Source organism: Helianthus annuus, chromosome 4 (genome assembly GCF_002127325.2).
Source record: "Helianthus annuus cultivar XRQ/B chromosome 4, HanXRQr2.0-SUNRISE, whole genome shotgun sequence".
NCBI classification, from domain to species: Eukaryota; Viridiplantae; Streptophyta; class Magnoliopsida; order Asterales; family Asteraceae; genus Helianthus; species Helianthus annuus.
This window is the reverse complement of record NC_035436.2, coordinates 95,665,058-95,684,575: the sequence shown is the minus strand read 5'-3', so window position 1 is coordinate 95,684,575 and position 19,518 is coordinate 95,665,058. Positions and strand designations below refer to the sequence as shown.

General features: G+C 42.8%; 1 long non-coding RNA gene across 2 annotated transcripts; it reads left to right on the top strand.

Annotated features, from left to right (window-relative positions):
* Positions 1-15,603: 15,603 nt before the first annotated feature.
* On the top strand, positions 15,604-18,164 carry LOC110891626. 2 transcript variants are annotated; one of them, XR_004891143.1, is made up of 3 exons: positions 15,604-16,610; positions 16,675-17,022; positions 18,117-18,156. It is a non-coding gene; the product is annotated as an uncharacterized LOC110891626 (long non-coding RNA). The 2 variants fall into 2 exon arrangements; XR_002565428.2 differs by having other exon boundaries at positions 15,605-16,610; positions 18,106-18,164.
* The last annotated feature ends 1,354 nt before the right edge of the window (positions 18,165-19,518 follow it).

The window sequence follows — 19,518 nt, the reverse complement described above, 5'->3', positions numbered from 1 at the left end:
GCCAATTACTGCCTCGGATGTCAGGCACGCACGTAAAACCTACGTGTACGCATTACTTACTTCTATCCTCGGTTGTGAAGGATACGTGCGTAAAACCTACGCACACCCCATACGCGCTACTGTTCTCGGATGAAGAACAGGGATGATACGAGTAGTTGATACGAATAGTCTAGTGGTCACATAACATGGGAAGCCCCCACCTGTATAACTTACTATTGGCCCAGTAGAGCCACCCGTTACTTACTGTTACGCACTTACCTACTGTGAACTCGCTCAACTAGTTTGTTGATCATTCTGTTACATGCCTTGCAGATCGTTAGGTACTTGGAGCTTGCACTGGAGAAGCGGGTCGTTGTGGACAAGGATCGTGGTTTCTACGTTGAACTATTATGACATTTAAAACTATTAACTATTGTTGGATTATTTACTATGCTTCCGCTACACTTTGAAACTATGGTTATGTTTTGAACACCTATCGTATTGGATGGATGGTTTACATTTATTTTACTTAATATTAATTACATGTTCAATATGATTGGTGGCTTGATCCTGGTCAGTCACGCTCCCAAGCGGTGATACTCCGCAGGTGGATTTTGGGGGTGTGACAGATTGGTATCAGAGCCATTGGTTATAGAGAACTTGGTTTTAATATGGAAAAACGTTTTTATTAAAACCAGACTATAACCAGAACAGTGCTCTCAACGATCCACAACGACGCTTCGCTCCACGTGCAAGACTCGACATCCTAGGTAATAAGGTTTATGTTTGTTACCTGCTTGCTAGAACTGCATAGAACTTTGCTCGTAGTATGCTTACATTACTTTGCTCACTACTTGTTATTGCTTGAGAACACTTACGTGCTTACACTCTTCTGTCATCGCACTATTCGCGAACTTTTCTCACTTATGTTGCCTTTGATGTGAAGATCAATGGCCGCACGAATTAACATGACTCAAGCCCAGCTAGAGGCTCTCATTGCTGCGGCAGTTGCAGCCGCTCAAGCAGGTAGTATATCCTGCAGTATAGACTCATACTAGGGTCTTTAGATCCTACATTAACGCTCGTATTTAACTTTGTCCTATTCGTACACAATAGGTCAACACGCGCAGCAGCCTGTGTGTACCTTCAAGAACTTCATGGACTGTCGTCCAAATTCCTTCAGTGGCACCGAGGGGGCAGTGGGACTCCTCCATTGGTTCGAAAAGCTAGAGTCGGTATTCGAGATGTGCGAGTGCCCTGAGGCTCGCAAGGTTAAGTATGCAACTGGCACCTTGGAGGGAATAGCGCTAACCTGGTGGAACGCGCAGGTGCAAATTCTGGGGTTGGCAGCTGCTAACGCCACACCCTGGAACGATTTTAAGGAACTTATCAAGAGAGAGTATTGTACGCGTGAAGATATTCACAAACTGGAAGACGAGCTGTATAATCTGAAAATGGTTGGATCAGAGATTGAAGCGTATACTAAACGGTCAAATGAGCTGGCCGTGCTGTGTCCAACTATGGTGGACCCTCCATACAAGCGTATTGAGTTGTATCTCAAAGGTTTGGCACCAGAAATACAGAGCCACGTTACCTCGGCTAACCTCGACAACATCCAGGAAATCCAGCGTCTCGCTCATCGCATCGCCGATCAGGCAGTGGATCAGAATAAACTGCCTAAGCGCGTCAGCGCTACTGCTACAGTCACTCCTTCAGCTACTCCCGTTACCCTCAGTGACAACAAGAGGAAATGGGAGGGGGATTCAAGCAAAGCATCAGTTTCGGTTCAGTCCCAGAATCAGCAGCGAAAGATTGGCAACTATCGAAGCCCTAACCAGCAGTCGTCAGGTAGCCACAGGCAGGGTGGATATCGCGGAAACCTTCCAAAGTGTAACAACTGCAACAGGCACCACAGCGGCCAGTGTAACAGGGGCCGTTGTCAAAGATGCCTCAAGATGGGTCACGAGGCCAAAGACTGTAGAAGCCCTCGTCCTGCGAATCAGAATCAGCAGCAGCCACCGGCACAGCAGAATCAGCAACAGGGCAACAAGGGGTGCTATAATTGTGGTGCTGAAGGTCACATCAAGAGACACTGCCCTCAGCTAAACAGGAACCAGAACAACAACAACAACAATCAGGGCAACGGGAACAATAACAACAATAACGGGGGAAACAACAACAACAATGGCAACGAAGCTCGGGGTCGTGCTTTTGTGCTAGGTCGGGGTGACGCAGTGAATGATCCCAATGTGGTTATGGGTAAGTTTCTTCTCGACGATATTTATGTTACTGTCTTATTTGATTCGGGTGCTGATACAAGCTATATGTCATTGAAAATGAGTAAATTATTAAAACGTACACCAACACCCCTAGACACCAAACACGTCGTAGAACTAGCCAATGGTAAAAGTGTAGAAGCCGCACAGGTAGTCAAGGGTTGTAGTATTGTTCTAGCGGGTCAGACTTTCTCGATTGATCTCATACCCATAGTTTTGGGTAGTTTCGACGTCGTCATCGGTATGGATTGGTTATCCCAACATCACGCGGAGATCTTATGCAAAGAAAAAGTTATTCGTATTCCTCGCTCCAGTCAAGAACCCCTCGAAGTACAAGGTGACAAGAGTGGTGCTGTGGTTGGCATCATCTCTTTCTTAAAGGCGCAGAAATGTTTACGAAAGGGACATACTGCCATTCTGGCACTTGTCACTGACGCATCAGCAAAGGTAAAGAAGCTGGAGGATATACCAGTTGTGCGTGATTTTCCTCAAGTGTTTCCTGAAGATTTACCTGGTTTACCTCCTCATCGTCAAGTCGAGTTTCAGATTGAGTTAGCTCCTGGAGCAGCACCAATAGCCCGCGCACCGTATCGTTTAGCTCCAACCGAACTGGAAGAACTGTCGAAGCAGCTACAAGAGCTCTTGGAAAAGGGCTTTATTCGTCCAAGCTCTTCGCCTTGGGGAGCTCCAGTGTTATTTGTGAAGAAGAAAGACGGTACGTTCAGAATGTGCATCGACTACCGCGAACTTAATAAGGTGACGGTGAAGAACCGTTATCCCCTTCCGCGCATAGATGACTTATTCGACCAGTTGCAAGGGTCGTGTTATTACTCCAAGATAGACTTGAGGTCAGGTTATCATCAGCTGAGAGTCCGGGATGAGGACGTCTCCAAAACCGCTTTCAGAACTCGCTACGGTCATTACGAGTTTCTGGTCATGCCATTCGGGCTTACGAACGCGCCTGCAGTCTTCATGGATCTTATGGACAGGGTGTGTAAACCCTATCTAGACAAGTTCGTTATCGTATTCATCGACGACATTTTGATTTACTCCAAGAGTCAGGAGGAGCACGAGCAGCATTTACGTCTTATTATGGAACTACTCCGAAAGGAGCAACTGTACGCCAAGTTTTCAAAATGCGACTTCTGGCTTCGTGAAGTCCATTTCTTAGGCCATGTGGTGAACAAGGATGGGATTCATGTCGATCCATCCAAGGTAGATTCGATCAGGGATTGGCCAGCACCGCGTACACCAACAGAAATACGCCAATTTTTGGGTTTGGCAGGGTACTACAGGCGGTTTATCAAAGACTTCTCCAAGATCGCGCAGCCGCTTACTATGCTAACACAGAAAGGTGTCGTTTACAGATGGGGTAATACGCAAGAAACTGCTTTTCAGTACTTAAAGGATAGGCTTTGCAGCGCACCTATTCTCTCATTGCCAGAGGGCACAGATGACTTCGTGGTTTACTGTGACGCATCGATACAGGGGCTTGGTTGTGTATTGATGCAGCGGGATAAAGTTATTGCCTACGCCTCTTGTCAACTCAAGGTTCATGAACGGAATTATACGACGCATGATTTAGAGCTGGGAGCTGTTGTTTTCGCGCTTAAGATATGGCGACACTACCTGTACGGTACCAGGTGCACGATTTACACCGATCACATGAGTCTCGAGCATATCCTTAAGCAAAAGGATTTGAATATGCGTCAACGGAGATGGGTTAAACTTCTGAACGACTACGAATGCGCCATCAAGTACCATCCAGGCAAGGCCAATGTTGTGGCTGATGCCCTCAGTCGGAAGGACACTTTACCTAAGCGTGTACGAGCACTACAGCTTACCATCCAGTCCAGTCTTCCTGCACAGATACGAGCTGTTCAGATCGAAGCACTAAAACCCGAAAACGTCAAGGCTGAAGCCTTACGTGGTTCAAGGCAACAAATGGAACAAAAGGAAGACGGCGCCTACTATGTAACGGGGCGTATTTGGGTCCCACTTTATGGCGGTTTACGCGAACTTGTGATGGACGAAGCGCACAAGTCTCGCTACTCGGTACATCCAGGGTCGGATAAGATGTACCACGATATCAAAACAACATACTGGTGGCCAAGTATGAAAGCCCACATCGCCACCTATGTTGGCAAGTGCTTGACCTGTGCGAGAGTCAAGGTCGAATATCAGAAACCCGCAGGCCTACTTCAACAGCCTAAGATACCTCAGTGGAAATGGGAAGAAATTTCCATGGATTTCGTTACAGGCCTACCGAGATCTCAGCGTGGGAACGATACAATATGGGTAATCGTGGATCGACTCACCAAGTCTGCACACTTCCTAGCTATAAAGGAAACGGATAAGTTCTCCACCCTCGCAGACATTTATCTTAAAGAAGTTGTTTCGAGGCACGGGGTGCCCACATCCATCATTTCGGATCGGGATGCACGATTCACGTCAGAATTATGGCAAGCGATGCACAAATCCTTTGGCTCACGATTAGACATGAGCACGGCATATCACCCTCAGACGGATGGGCAGTCTGAGCGAACGATTCAAACACTTGAAGACATGCTTCGGGCATGTGTTATCGATTTCGGCAACGGCTGGGAAAAGCATCTTCCTTTGGTGGAGTTTTCATACAATAACAGTTATCACACCAGCATCCAAGCCGCTCCATTCGAAGCATTGTACGGACGTAAATGCCGGTCACCTCTCTGTTGGGCAGAGGTGGGGGATAGTCAGATTACGGGTCCAGAGATTGTAGTGGACGCCACAGAAAAGATCGCACAGATACGACAACGTATGGCGGCAGCACGCGACCGTCAGAAAGCCTACGCGGATAAGCGTAAGAGACCATTGGAATTTCAGGTCGGGGACCGGGTTTTACTAAAAGTCTCACCCTGGAAGGGTGTGGTTCGTTTTGGCAAACGAGGCAAATTAAATCCGCGGTATGTCGGACCGTTCGAGATCATTGAGAAAATTGGCAAAGTGGCCTACAAACTGAACCTACCAGCTGAACTCGGTGCAGTTCACAATGTATTTCACGTGTCGAATCTGAAGAAATGCCTATCAGATGAGACCCTCATAGTTCCTTTTAAGGAACTCACTATCGACGAGCGGTTGTAGTTCGTCGAGGAACCAGTTGAAATCATGGACCGGGATGTTAAGGTCCTCAAACACAAGAGAATCCCTCTTGTTCGAGTTCGTTGGAACTCCCAGCGTGGCCCAGAGTATACCTGGGAACGCGAAGACCAGATGAAAGAAAAGTACCCCCAGTTATTCGAAACCAATGCAACCACTACTGAGGCTGAAGCTACTACTACTGAATTTCGGGACGAAATTCCAAATCAACGGGGGGATGATGTGACACCCCAGGAAAACCAGTGAACGATGTAACTTACCTAGCTTCCTCAGTGAGTGCGTACTAAATTTCGGGACGAAATTTCTTTTAAGTTGGGGATAATGTGACAACTCGAAATTTCAAGATTTCTATTTCGCATTTATTGCACGTTCTTGTATTACTTAGTCGAGTGATATCACAATTAGTTGTTATGGAATTTGTATATGTTTTGATTCAACGAAGTGTGTTGTATGTTTACGTTTATGTGATTATGCATGATTATGTGTTAATGGTGATAAACTTGTCAAATGCATAAACTTGGTGGTGAAACCGTGAAACTATTTGAGATGGTGTAATACTGTAAAATATATTAGTTAAGGGTGTGGAGGGTCATTAGTGAACTTAAACTATACTTAACCCTAAATCCTTCACTAAACCACACACACAAGAATTCAAGCATGTACTCTCATTTCTTTGGCTCTCTAGCAATCATCACCATCATCATTGGCACTAGATAATCATCACTTGATTCCTCTTCCTCTAGAATCGTTCAAGGTAATTGTTTAATCACTGTTCATGATTAATTGTTGATTGATTTCTTGATTTTGTGTTCATGGAAAACCCTAATTGCTCATGTGATATTCTGTGATTTAATTCTGGATAGTTGAGATTACGACGATGATTAGATGCATGCTTGATAGATTATTATTGTGATGATTGTTGTGGTTTAGCATCGATTGAATAACCTTGTTATCTGCCGTCATATGATTAAATTTAGGGTTTGCTTGAATGATATACGTAACTGCTTGAATCACAAGATCGTAGGATGGAAGTTGTTGCCTGAGTTTCTGTGCACAGTGAATGTCTGAGTTTAATGATTACATACGTCTGAGTTTATAATGAAAACATCAAATGCCCGAGTCTATTTACAAGTCATGCATGTCTGAGTTTTGTGATAATGTATGCTAGATCCGAGTTTAATGTGTTCTCATATGGCCCGAATATAATGTATGATATTGGTCCGAGTATGTATAAGCTCATGGGGTCCGACTTTGTTTGGGGTCTTTGGTCCGAGTATAATGAGTCACCAAGGGTCCGAGTTTAATTGCTTTGTGGTGATCCGAGTTTAATTGATGGACATTAAGTCCGAGTATAATGAGTTCACCAAGGGTCCGAGTTTAATTGATTGTGGTGATCCGAGTTTATTTTGATGATTGAAGGTCCGAGCTTTAGACAAGACCACCTTGTCCGAGTTTAACTCCCCAAAACCCCCTATGTCCGAGTTTAAACAGGAAACCCTCCCCCATTTCCTTGTCCGACTTTAATCACTTGGAATGCTTGTCCGAGTTTGATAAATACACTTGGTCCGAGTTTAATGGTTAGATAGTGGACCGAGTTTAATGACCCTATGTTGGACCGAGTTTAATGAGTATGTATTGGGCCGAGTATAATGAATATATATTGGACCAAGTTTAAAACATGATCAACCATGCCCGAATTTATATGTTGATTATATGTCTAAGGTTGCATGATGATTACATGTACCATCCGAGTTTTGAACAGGGGAGGCCCCCCCCCCATACTTGTCTGAGTTTTTGAGAGGTGCATGATCCTGTAAATGTTCATATGAATTACGTGAATTGTATGAATGGGTTAACTGTTACTTGATACATGATTGATACATGATATTGGCTATCAAGCACTATGTGATATTAGATTACTAGCGTATCATTTCGAACATGAATTGATTTGTTATACGTGCATACAATAGGACTTGATTAATTACTTGTGAGTGCATAACCTAGCATACCGAGCAAACCAAGGTGAGTTCACACTCCTACTAAGGCATGGGATTCCCGGGTCGTGGGAATGGGATAAAGGTTACCATTGACTAAGAACGTATATATGCTTTTCCTAGACTATCACCTACCATGGTCCTCGGATGTCAGGACGGTTCCGTAGGTTAGGATAACACCTACGTGGTCATATGCCAATTACTGCCTCGGATGTCAGGCACGCACGTAAAACCTACGTGTACGCATTACTTACTTCTATCCTCGGTTGTGAAGGATACGTGCGTAAAACCTACGCACACCCCATACGCGCTACTGTTCTCGGATGAAGAACAGGGATGATACGAGTAGTTGATACGAATAGTCTAGTGGTCACATAACATGGGAAGCCCCCACCTGTATAACTTACTATTGGCCCAGTAGAGCCACCCGTTACTTACTGTTACGCACTTACCTACTGTGAACTCGCTCAACTAGTTTGTTGATCATTCTGTTACATGCCTTGCAGATCGTTAGGTACTTGGAGCTTGCACTGGAGAAGCGGGTCGTTGTGGACAAGGATCGTGGTTTCTACGTTGAACTATTATGACATTTAAAACTATTAACTATTGTTGGATTATTTACTATGCTTCCGCTACACTTTGAAACTATGGTTATGTTTTGAACACCTATCGTATTGGATGGATGGTTTACATTTATTTTACTTAATATTAATTACATGTTCAATATGATTGGTGGCTTGATCCTGGTCAGTCACGCTCCCAAGCGGTGATACTCCGCAGGTGGATTTTGGGGGTGTGACAAGTATTGTTTGTGAAAAAGAAGGATGGTACCTTCAGGATGTGCATTGATTACCGTGAACTGAACAAGGTGACAGTGAAGAACCGCTACCCTCTTCCACGTATTGATGACTTATTCGACCAGTTGCAAGGGTCGAGCTACTACTCCAAGATAGACCTGAGGTCAGGTTACCATCAGCTGAGAGTCCGGGATGAGGACGTCTCCAAAACAGCATTCAGAACTCGCTACGGCCACTACGAGTTTCTAGTTATGCCATTTGGGCTAACGAATGCGCCTGTAGTCTTTATGGACCTTATGAACAGGGTATGCAAACCCTACCTAGACAAGTTTGTCATTGTCTTCATCGACGACATCCTAATCTATTCCAAGAGTCAGGAGGAGCACGAGCAGCATTTGCGACTTATTTTAGAACTTCTTCGATCAGAACAGTTGTACGCCAAGTTCTCAAAATGCGACTTCTGGCTTCGTGAAGTCCACTTTCTAGGCCATGTGGTAAACAAGGATGGGATACATGTTGATCCATCAAAGGTAGATTCGATCAGGAACTGGCCTGCACCGCGTACGCCAACAGAAATACGCCAATTCTTGGGTTTGGCAGGTTACTACAGGAGGTTTATCAAAGACTTCTTAAAGATTGCGCAGCCGCTTACACTACTGACACAGAAGGGTGTCACCTATCGTTGGGGTAATACTCAGGAAACAGCTTTCCAACACTTAAAGGATAGGCTCTGCAGCGCACCTATTCTCTCATTGCCAGAGGGCACAGATGATTTTGTGGTCTATTGTGACGCATCGATACAGGGGCTTGGTTGTGTATTGATGCAACGGGATAAAGTTATTGCTTACGCTTCGCATCAACTCAAGGTTCACGAACGGAACTAAACGACGCACGATTTAGAGCTGGGAGCTGTTGTTTTTGCACTTAAGATATGGCGACACTACCTGTACGGTACCAAGTGCACTATCTACACCGATCATAGGAGTCTCGAGCATATCTTCAAGTAGAAGGAATTGAACATGCGTCAACGTCGATGGGTTGAGCTACTGAATGATTACGAATGCGCCATCAAGTACCATCCAGGCAAAGCCAACGTTGTGGCTGACGCTCTCAGCCGAAAAGACACTCTACCTAGACGCGTGTGAGCACTACAGCTTACTATTCAGTCTGGTCTTCCTGCACAGATACGAGATGCTCAGGTAGAAGCATTGAAACCAGAAAATGTAAGGGCTGAAGCCTTACGTGGCTCAAGGCAACGATTAGAACAGAAGGAAGACGGTGCCTATTATGTAGCGAGCGTATTTGGGTCCCACATTATGGAAACTTACGCGAGCTGGTAATGGACGAAGCACATATGTCTCGCTACTCGGTACATCCAGGTTCGGATAAAATGTGCCACGATCTCAGAACTATGTATTGGTGGCCTAGCATGAAGGCCCACATTGCAACTTACGTTAGCAAGTGCTTGACTTGTGCGATAGTCAAGTCGGAATACCAGAAACCATCAGGCCTACTTCAGCAACCCAAGATACCACAGTGGAAATGGGAGGAAATTTCCATGGATTTTGTTACTGGCCTACCTAGATCACAGCGTGGAAACGATACCATTTGGGTGATCGTGGATTGACTCACAAAGTCTGCACACTTCCTGGCTATTAAGGAAACGGACAAGTTCTCCACTCTAGCAGACGTATATCTTAAGGAAGTTGCCTCAAGGCACGGGGTGCCAACCTCTATTATCTCGGATCGTGATGCACGATTTACTTCAGAACTGTGGCAAGCAATGCACAAATATTTTGGCTCTCGATTAGATATGAGCACAGCATATCACCCTCAGACGGATGGGCAGTCTGAGCGCACGATTCAAACCCTAGAAGACATGCTTCGGGCATGTGTTATTGATTTCGGCAACAGCTGGCAAAAGCACCTCCCTTTAGTGGAGTTCTCGTACAATAACAGTTACCACACCAGCATTCAAGCGGCTCCATTCGAGGCATTGTACGGACGTAAATGCCGGTCACCTCTCTGTTAGGCAGAGGTGGGGGATAGTCAAATCACAGGACCAGAAATGGTAGTTGACGCTACTGAACGGATTGCACAGACACGGCAACGCATGGCGGCGGCTCGTGACCGTCAGAAAAGTTACGTTGATAAGCGCAGGAAACCACTCGAGTACCAAGTTGGGGATCGAGTGCTACTCAAGGTCTCACCCTGGAAGGGTGTGGTTTGTTTTGGCAAGCGGGGTAAACTCAATCCGCGGTATGTCGGACCGTTCGAAATCATAGAAAGAATAGGCAAAGTGGCCTACAAACTGAACCTACCAGCTGAACTCGGTGCAGTTCACAACGTTTTCCACGTGTCGAATCTGAAGAAGTGTCTGTCAGATGAGACCCTCATAGTTCCTTTGAAGGAGCTCGCTATCGACGAACAGTTGCGATTCGTCGAGGAACCAGTCGAAATCACGGACCGGGATGTCAACGTCCTCAAGAACACTAGAATACCTCTTGTTCGAGTTCGTTGGAACTCCCGTCGTGGCCCAGAGTTCACCTGGGAACGAGAAGATCAAATGAAACAGAAGTACCCCCAATTGTTCGCGAACAGCACAACCACTACTGAGGCTGAAGCTACCACAGAATTTCAGGACGAAATTCCAGATCAACGGGGGGAAGATGTGACACCCCAGGAAAACTATGCAACTTAACTAGCTTCCTCAGTGAGTACGTACCAAATTTCAGGACGGAATTTCTTTTAAGTTGGGGATAATGTGACAACTCGTATTTCGAACCTATCTTTGTGCAACGTTATGTAATTACGTGAACTTTATTAATTGAATGTTATGTTGATATGTGCAATGTGTAATATATGTATGTATGCAAACGGGCCCAAACGCACAAGACTCACCCGACCGCACAAGCCCATTTAGGCTACACTCTTGCATTCGGATCAAATGGGCAGCCCAAGTGAGGGTTCGGCCCACTCTGTTTTATGCGCATAACACTTAGGGTGTTAGAAACCATCTCACACTTTACCAAAACACAACACCACTCAAACCCTAGTGCTCTCTCTCTCCCTCACGAACTCGACGCCAGCACACACCTTCTCTATCGAAGATTTTACTTGTTCGGATCAATCATTCATTCCATCCCCCTCTCAATCGATTAGTGTTCATGTTGTTATGATTCCATGATTGATATAATGATTAGGTGTTGTATATTATGATGAATAATGATGTTATGTGATTATGTTCTTGTGAATCGGATGTGTGGGATGATGATAATCGGCTATCATAGCTTGTTTTCGAATTGTTTACATGATGAACTAGAACCGAATGCTTGTTAATCGGCTGCATGCATATGGAATTGGATTTGTTATAGGGTCGGGTATGAAGTATTATGAGATGATTGAAACCCATAGATGATCAGGTTTGAGTGTTTTGATTATTAATCATGCTTTGCTTGAGATTAGGGTTCATATGTATCATTGCTAAAAACTTCTGTTTGATCGAGTATTGATTGGATTTGAAACTGTTAGTATGATTATTGGCTTATTTCAAATATGGAAACTGTGGAATTAATTGATAGATGATGTAACCGAATGCCATGATTTTCGGATAATTGAATGAAACGCATAAGCCCTTGGACCGCACAAGGGCAACCGCACAAGATAGTCGCACAACATTGGTGCAACTATTTAAGCACAATATACGGGTTAGGACTGCATGATCGCACAAGGCTTGTGAATCACACAAGCCGGTGCCACACACACACCGTTGTTTGAAGTTGGCATGCTATTGGGCCATCTGGCCCAACTCAGTCGCACAAGGCTTATTGGATCGCACAAATTGTTATGACTGCTTAACTGGTTTGGACCGGGTGTACAATTTGGGCTGGGCTAGTCGGATCGCACAACTCAAACGGATCGCACAAGCCATCCGGATCGCACAAGATATATTTATTTGTTGGGCCGCCTGTTTTTGGGCTTTACCTTTGGATCGTACAAGCATCAGATGTTATGTAATTGTCTGCTAATATGTTAACGTGCATTATGTGTTAGCCTTGATCAATGCGTGTTCTTAATCTGCTAGCTTATGTGATACTTATGTGCACTACTCGAAACCAAAACCTGACTTGTATGGTAACCATGCTAGGACGTGGTTGACCACTAGCAGCTAGACTTGACCTTTCTGTGTATCTGCCGAGCAAACTAAGGTGAGTTTACACTCTTACCAAGGCATGGGGTTCCCAGGGTCGGGAATGGGTTTGGAAGATTTCTTATACTTAAGGCATTATCGGGATTTACGTACTTTAGGCCTCGGGAGAGGAAGGTTATTGATAAATACTGCTAGACTAGTGATACAAATACTTCTCTTTGCACACACGCCGGAAATGGTTGCGATAATAGAACTAATCTTCGCACACATGCCTAGAATGGCAGCGAACCATACACTAAACTTCGCACACATGCCGGGTGGGCTGCGATACAAATATACCTAGTCTAGAATACTTGGGAAACTCCCACTAATCTTCGCACACATGCCTAGAGGGCTGCGATACAAATGCATACGATACATGGATTACTAAACGAACATACGATTTACAATACGATTACTATAACTGAACAAACCAATGTGAACTCGCTCAACTAGTTGTTGACTCTCTGTTACATGCCTTGCAGGACCTTAGGTATACATGGAGCTTGCACGGGAGGCACAGTTGTGACACCTGTGTCACCATGAACACCAAACAAATGCCAAACCTATGAAACATTGTGTTTCATACCTGGGATTTGTATAAATATGTGTATCCTTTGCACATATCAATTCTTGTTCAATTCCGAGCTTTAAATCGCTTTCTAGAAAGTTATATGCGCACTGGTGCGTAAACGTAATCAGTTTAGCGCGACAAACACTCCGGAATAGTGGAATAGGCTTAACATACCTTAAATGACCTTTACATAACTTAGAAATAAGTTTTGGAAGGTTTGGTATGGCGAAAACAAGTTTATTCGATCGCAGGGACTATTTGCGTCAAACCGCGAAACTATACCGATTCGTATGGTATCGAATAGTCCGGAACTTGATCATAAGTTAAACATACCATATATAACCTAATCATAGCTTAGAAACAAGCTTTGAGTGGTTCGGTGTGCGAAAACATGCTTATGTGATCTTTCAGGGACTAAAAGTGTCAAAAACGGCGTAAGTTTGCATTTTCGCGCATATCTTACGTTCTGGACACATCTGGACATCCAAAATTTTTGTACACACTAAAATATTTTTATTTTAGTGATCGCCATGCAAAAATTCCATTCGTCGCTTAATTTGGTTCGTTTTCGCATCCGTTTGAGATTCCGTCGTAATTAACCGAACAACGCGATCGTACGACCAAACGAACCGACATCCGAGATATTTTTGAACATGTTTTGAGTCCCCTATGCTTTAACTTCATTTTAGAGCCTTGAAATGAGGTTAACGGGGTTTAAACGCATCGAAAAAGGCTTTAAACACGTGCAGGGACCATTTCTATCAATTTTAAAACTTTGCTGAACCTGATACATGCTAGCGTAGCGCGAGCCCTATGACCTATGCCGTCGCGCTACGCGAGTGCCTCATCTGGACAGAATGTTCATTTTCAGCAACAGTTTGCAAATTCAGGGGCTGTTTGTGCAATTTCTTTGTGTGGTGGGCAAGTTTGTGTGTTCACCAAGGCTTCTAATCAGCTTGTAACACATGTAAGGCTAGGATCAATGCTTAATGACCAAGCAAAACACTTGTGATGATCCTATTAACTCACCACAAGTATAAATAGCCATTCAAACTTCTCATTTCATTGCTCATTCTCATTTCTCTTCTCTTCAACCTGCTTTGGAGCTCTCTCTCAAGCATTTGGGACTTGTCTTCTTTGTAGAAAAGATAGCAAGGACTTGGGTGAGCCTTCTTTCATTCTTTTAGTTGCTTTTTCCTTATGTAGTGCAGAAAGTCAAACAGTGTTTGACTTTCGGTTTTGACCATCAATTGGTCAAGTCAAAGTTCAATTGAACTTTGACACGTGATTGTAATCACGATAGTTATAATCCTTCGTGATTATAACCGCTGATTACCACGTTATCTAGTTGTAGTGTCGAGTCAAAGTTTCGGTCAAAATGCGTTTTAGCACGCATTTTGCAACGGAACTACTTTAGGGTATCAAAACGCTTTGTTTTGATACCAAATCAGTAGGTTAGACATGTTTTGACATGTTTAACTCGACACTGTTAGTTTGTGCTTGTTTAGGGTCGTAAGGTAAGCGGTCTAAACAACCGCTTATACTTCCGAACCCGACCCGTTTGGTCGATCTTTAGGATCCGACCAAGCTTAGTTAGTGATCATAGTTGTATAGGGAATAACCACTGAGGTTATACCTTATGATCACATAGGATTGGTTAGTCGTATGCTAGTTAGCTTGTATGCCCATAGGAAATGACCAAAATGCCCTTTTGAAGCTAAAATCCGTATTTTGATTATGTGAACATATTTTTGACATATAATCTGAATTAGTAACATGTTTAGGGATAATTGGGCATGTAAGACTTGACATAGCACATAGTTAACCATCCGAACCTAGTTTTACGCTAACGACGCATTATAGTGGCTTATGTTACCATAATGGGTCGAAACGGGTCAAAAGCACTTAGGTAGGCCTTTCAATCAGAATGTTGGGACTATTAAATCATACCATATGAGTTCAAATACTCATTTGATTTATAGAACCTCATTCTATCCTATCTTCCGATTTAGGATCCGATTGTTTAACATAGTGATCCATACTAGGTGCCACTTGATTCCTTGATTTCCCGAGCTTTGTTAGGACACTTAATCAAGGATACTTGCAATCTCAAGTGAGTACATAGTCCCCTCTTTTACTGTTTTCAATTGTTTTGGGGTGAAACATATATGCCTATCTGTTATTTTCCTGATTTTAAACTATATGATTACACATGCTTAATACATATTCTTTTGACAAATTAAACAATTACCTATGGTTTAAACACTAATTTTCCAAAACTTAATAAACAAATTGTTGGATTGTACCATTTTTATACATTCACCCAGCCGATTGGTAGTATGATATAGCGCTATATGTGACAACCGGTCATTTACGGATCTTAATTACGTGATTAACATAGGATTAACGCAATAATAATTAGTGTTTACAAAGCAAATTAATGTAATTAGGCCTTTGGAGTGCCTGGGAACGCCTATCCGTCTTAACAAAGCGCGAACGATGGTTTACAGAGAGACCTGTGAAACGTTAAACGGCAACGGATTGAAACCGTACAAAATTCTGACAACGCCGAAAAATATTAAATTTTTACGATTAATTTAGTTCGTAATTAAATTTCAACTACCGTATCCGAAATCGGATCGAAAAACGGATTTAAACAATGAATGACGTCTTCTATGGAATTTTCGCGAATTTGTACCGTAAACGAGGATCAAGCACGTCACACGCGACTACCGACACTACGTTGCGTCTTTTTAATTTAAAACAACAAATTTCGACATTTTTACGACGTCGGGTTTTGACAACGGGTCTCGTAGAAATTACGGGCCACCTGCACATGAGATGGTCTTGTGGGCCCTGGACCCAAGCCCAAAACCCACATGCCTAAACCCGCACATAATATATTAAACCTCTCAAGATCTCTACAAATCCCACAAGATCATACTAAAACCTAACAAAATCTATAAGATTTTGATAAATCTTACAAATCTGTCCAAAATCTTGAAAAATCTCTTCAAGAGATTTTGAGTCATTGGATAAAAAATGTGACCAGGTAATTTGAATATATAAGGGACAATAACAATTCTACACCTCTCTATATAAGGACCCATACCCCCCTTATTTTTCATACAATCAAACACACCCACCATCAAATAGATGCCTCTCTCTCTCTCTCGATTCCTAAGCAGTAACCACAAAAAAAAAATAAATAAATAAATAAATAAATAAAACATTATCCTCTCAAAATGTTGCCTCTCATCTCTCTCGAACCATACAAAGAAACACAGAGAGTTCATGCTCTCAATTACACACATAAGTCAAAATCATGATCATCTCTCAAATCCTCATTTTCTCAAAACAACAACACAGACACACAAACAAGCAGCTGACCCCCCCCCCCTTGATCTTCATGATTCCCGACAACCGGAGGTCACCGGCGGACCCCCACCACGTCCGGTGGTGGTGAGCGACGAAGAGAGAGAGAGCCGAGCAGAGAGAGAGATTCGGAGGAGAGAGAGAGACTCGGGAGGAGAGAGAGAGGAGCCGGAGAGAAAGAGAGAGGGAAAAACCGGCGGTCGGAGGTTCGGACCGCCGGTCTGTCCAGTTACCCGGTGGACGGTGTGAGAAGTCTGCGGTCCAAGGCGTTGTCCGACGAGTTTTCCGGTAAGACGCTCCTCCTTCTTCCTTTTTGATTCTGTTCTTCTCTAAATCGAAGGTCCCCGGTCAGTTACTGTCGTTTCAGGTGGCGGTGGTGGGTGTCGGAGCCGGCCGGTGTCGGGGTAGCCGGCGACTATGGCAGCGGTGTTGGTCCGATGGTTGGCTCGATTTGGGTTCAGTTTGGGTTCTTATTCAGTTTCGGGTTAAACCCGGTTAACAACAGACAATGACTTTGGTTCGTGTCACGACTCAGTTTTGTGTTCGGGTCACTATACAGTTTCGGGTGCGGTTCAGTGCGACTCAACTCAGCTCGGTTTGGTTGACTCGGTCAAACCAAGTCAACTCGGTCAACCGAGTCAACTCAGCAAGTCAACTCAGCGAGTTGACTCGGTCAGCTCGGCTTTCGACACGAAGACTGGTAAAGAATTAGCGACGCGTTTTATTTATTTACGTTGTTATACAGACTTTATTTATTTCGTGACTAACGAGCTCGAACCGACTTAATTTGAGATTTGTTTACATTTGATATACTCAACAAAAATCTTATATAGATTGGTTATACTATTACATGGTTGATTGAATTTTTATAAAATAACGACAATTGTGTTGTCGGGGCGTCCAAAAACAGAGGAAACTCTGCCCGTTTTTTTTCAAGAAAACCCGTAAAATAAAACGAACGAAACTATCAACTGAATACATATACAAATGTGTTTCGCTTTCGACGACACCTTACGATTTTCGAAACACGGATTACTTTATAAATATGGTTCCTATATTTCCATATTTATATACAACTACACGAATCCTTTTTGTAAAATAAATTATATATAATTGTTTCAAACATGGAATAACCCGACCTCCTTTCAGCGAAAATAAATAGTTTATATATTTATTCGAAATGTTCAACGACACGAATTCGTTTTTATAGAAATAAATATAGTTTATATATTTATTTCAAGTATCGAACAATACGAATTCTTTTATTAAAATAAATATAGTTTTATATTTATCAAACGACTTGTACTCGTTTATAACCAAAAATATAGTATATATTTATTTTTAAACGTCCAACAACTCGACGTTTCTTTTATAAAATAAATATAACTTTTCATATTTATTTTATACGCCTAAACGGCATATAAACCTATTTCAATACTTATCATACGAGACGCATCGGATAATATGAGTTGTTATATGATATTTTCATAGAAATATTCTTTTTATACACGTACGACTACTCGAGACGTCTAGCGCGATGATAACGATATATTTATATTTTTATATAAATATTTATTTATTTATTTTAAGTCTCTCGGAAACTAAGTCTTTTTCAAGACTTATTAAATTGCTGCTAGCATTAAACGGGACTTAACACGTATAACTTAATCTTTTCCATTAAGTTAACAACATACCGTTGAATCGTTCGATTAACGATTCGGTAGAGCTCGGTAACACGTAGTTACCGTTTTTGCTTAGAAACTTATTAGATATTTCATGTTAGGAATATTGTAGAACGCACGCTAGCAAGTCTCGTCTTGGAAACGACATCGCGAAGTCGTAATTAGCTAGCTTTGCACAGGAATATTCAGGCGAGTTCATAACACCCACTTTTTACTACTGTTTTACATTCTTTTTGTAAATGTTTTCGGGGTGGAAAGACATACACAATTTTCAGAAACATACAAAGTTTTGAACAAACGCAAAACTCGTATTTCTAAATCATATCACGAATGGATTTCGAGGAACTCAAATGATTTACGAAAGGTTTATACTAAACATACCGGTTTTTACAAAACAAATGCTTATTTTCGAAATATGAATGATTTTTCATAACTAAGGAGTCAGTCAGGGTGGCTGGGAAGGTTCAGTCAGGGTGGCTGGGAAAGTTCAGTCAGGGTGGCTGGGAAAGCTCAGTCAGGGTGGCTGGGAAAGCTCAGTCAGGGTGGTTGGGGAGGCTCAGCCAGGGTGGCTGAGGTGGAATATATGTTACAGTAATTACGAAAAATTTTTACATGGTATGGTTAACGTAAGGAGGTGTTATACGATCATGTGAGTGGATAGGAACAACATGGGGCCATTAGTCCTCATGGAGGGACCGAGGGACAGGAGCGGTAGATCTATCTGGGTGTAGCGAGCCCAGCCCCCGGCCAAACTAGAAACGGACCGTGGGGTGACTTTGTCCACATACTTTGCCGTGGCGAAATCTGCTAGGTTTGAGTCTCCCTATTTGCACTTCACATATGTCAGTGGCCTTGCAAACCATTGGTGATCACAAGTCCTCTTACACTGCTACATACCAGGGATTTTATACTTACGGAAACTTTTAGTTCATACAAATTAACTACCATGTTTTATACAAATCCAAAGAATTATGGGGGTATAGAGTCAAGGTCAGGGTGGGCATTGACGGTTATGCGAACATTACAAATACATGGTTTTATGAACATAACGTGTTACAAACACAACGTTTCCATATAACTTGGCAAGAAAATGATTTTTAAATTCATTTTCTCATTACTATTTCAAAAACCGGTTACCAAAGATTTATTTCAAACCTTTCACAACTCAAAGGATTTATTTCAGATCTTTTACAAACAAACTATGAACTCGCTCAACTTTATGTTGACTTTTTCGCATGTTCTTTCTCAGGTTGCATTTCTAAGACAAAGCACGGTTGGAATAGGAGGACCATGAAGAGTCGAGTACTTAGTGGGCGTTCAATTTCTAGAAAGACTTAGCTTATTTGCTTCCGCTGTGCAATGAAGATACCAGTCCAGTCACGCCAATGCTCTGATAATTTCGGGGTGTGACAGATTGGTATCAGAGCTATAGGTTACAGCGAATTAGGTTTCTGTTGTGATACCTAGGCTCTAACCTCACCTTTCCCCCTGAGGACTTAGATCATTGAGACGTT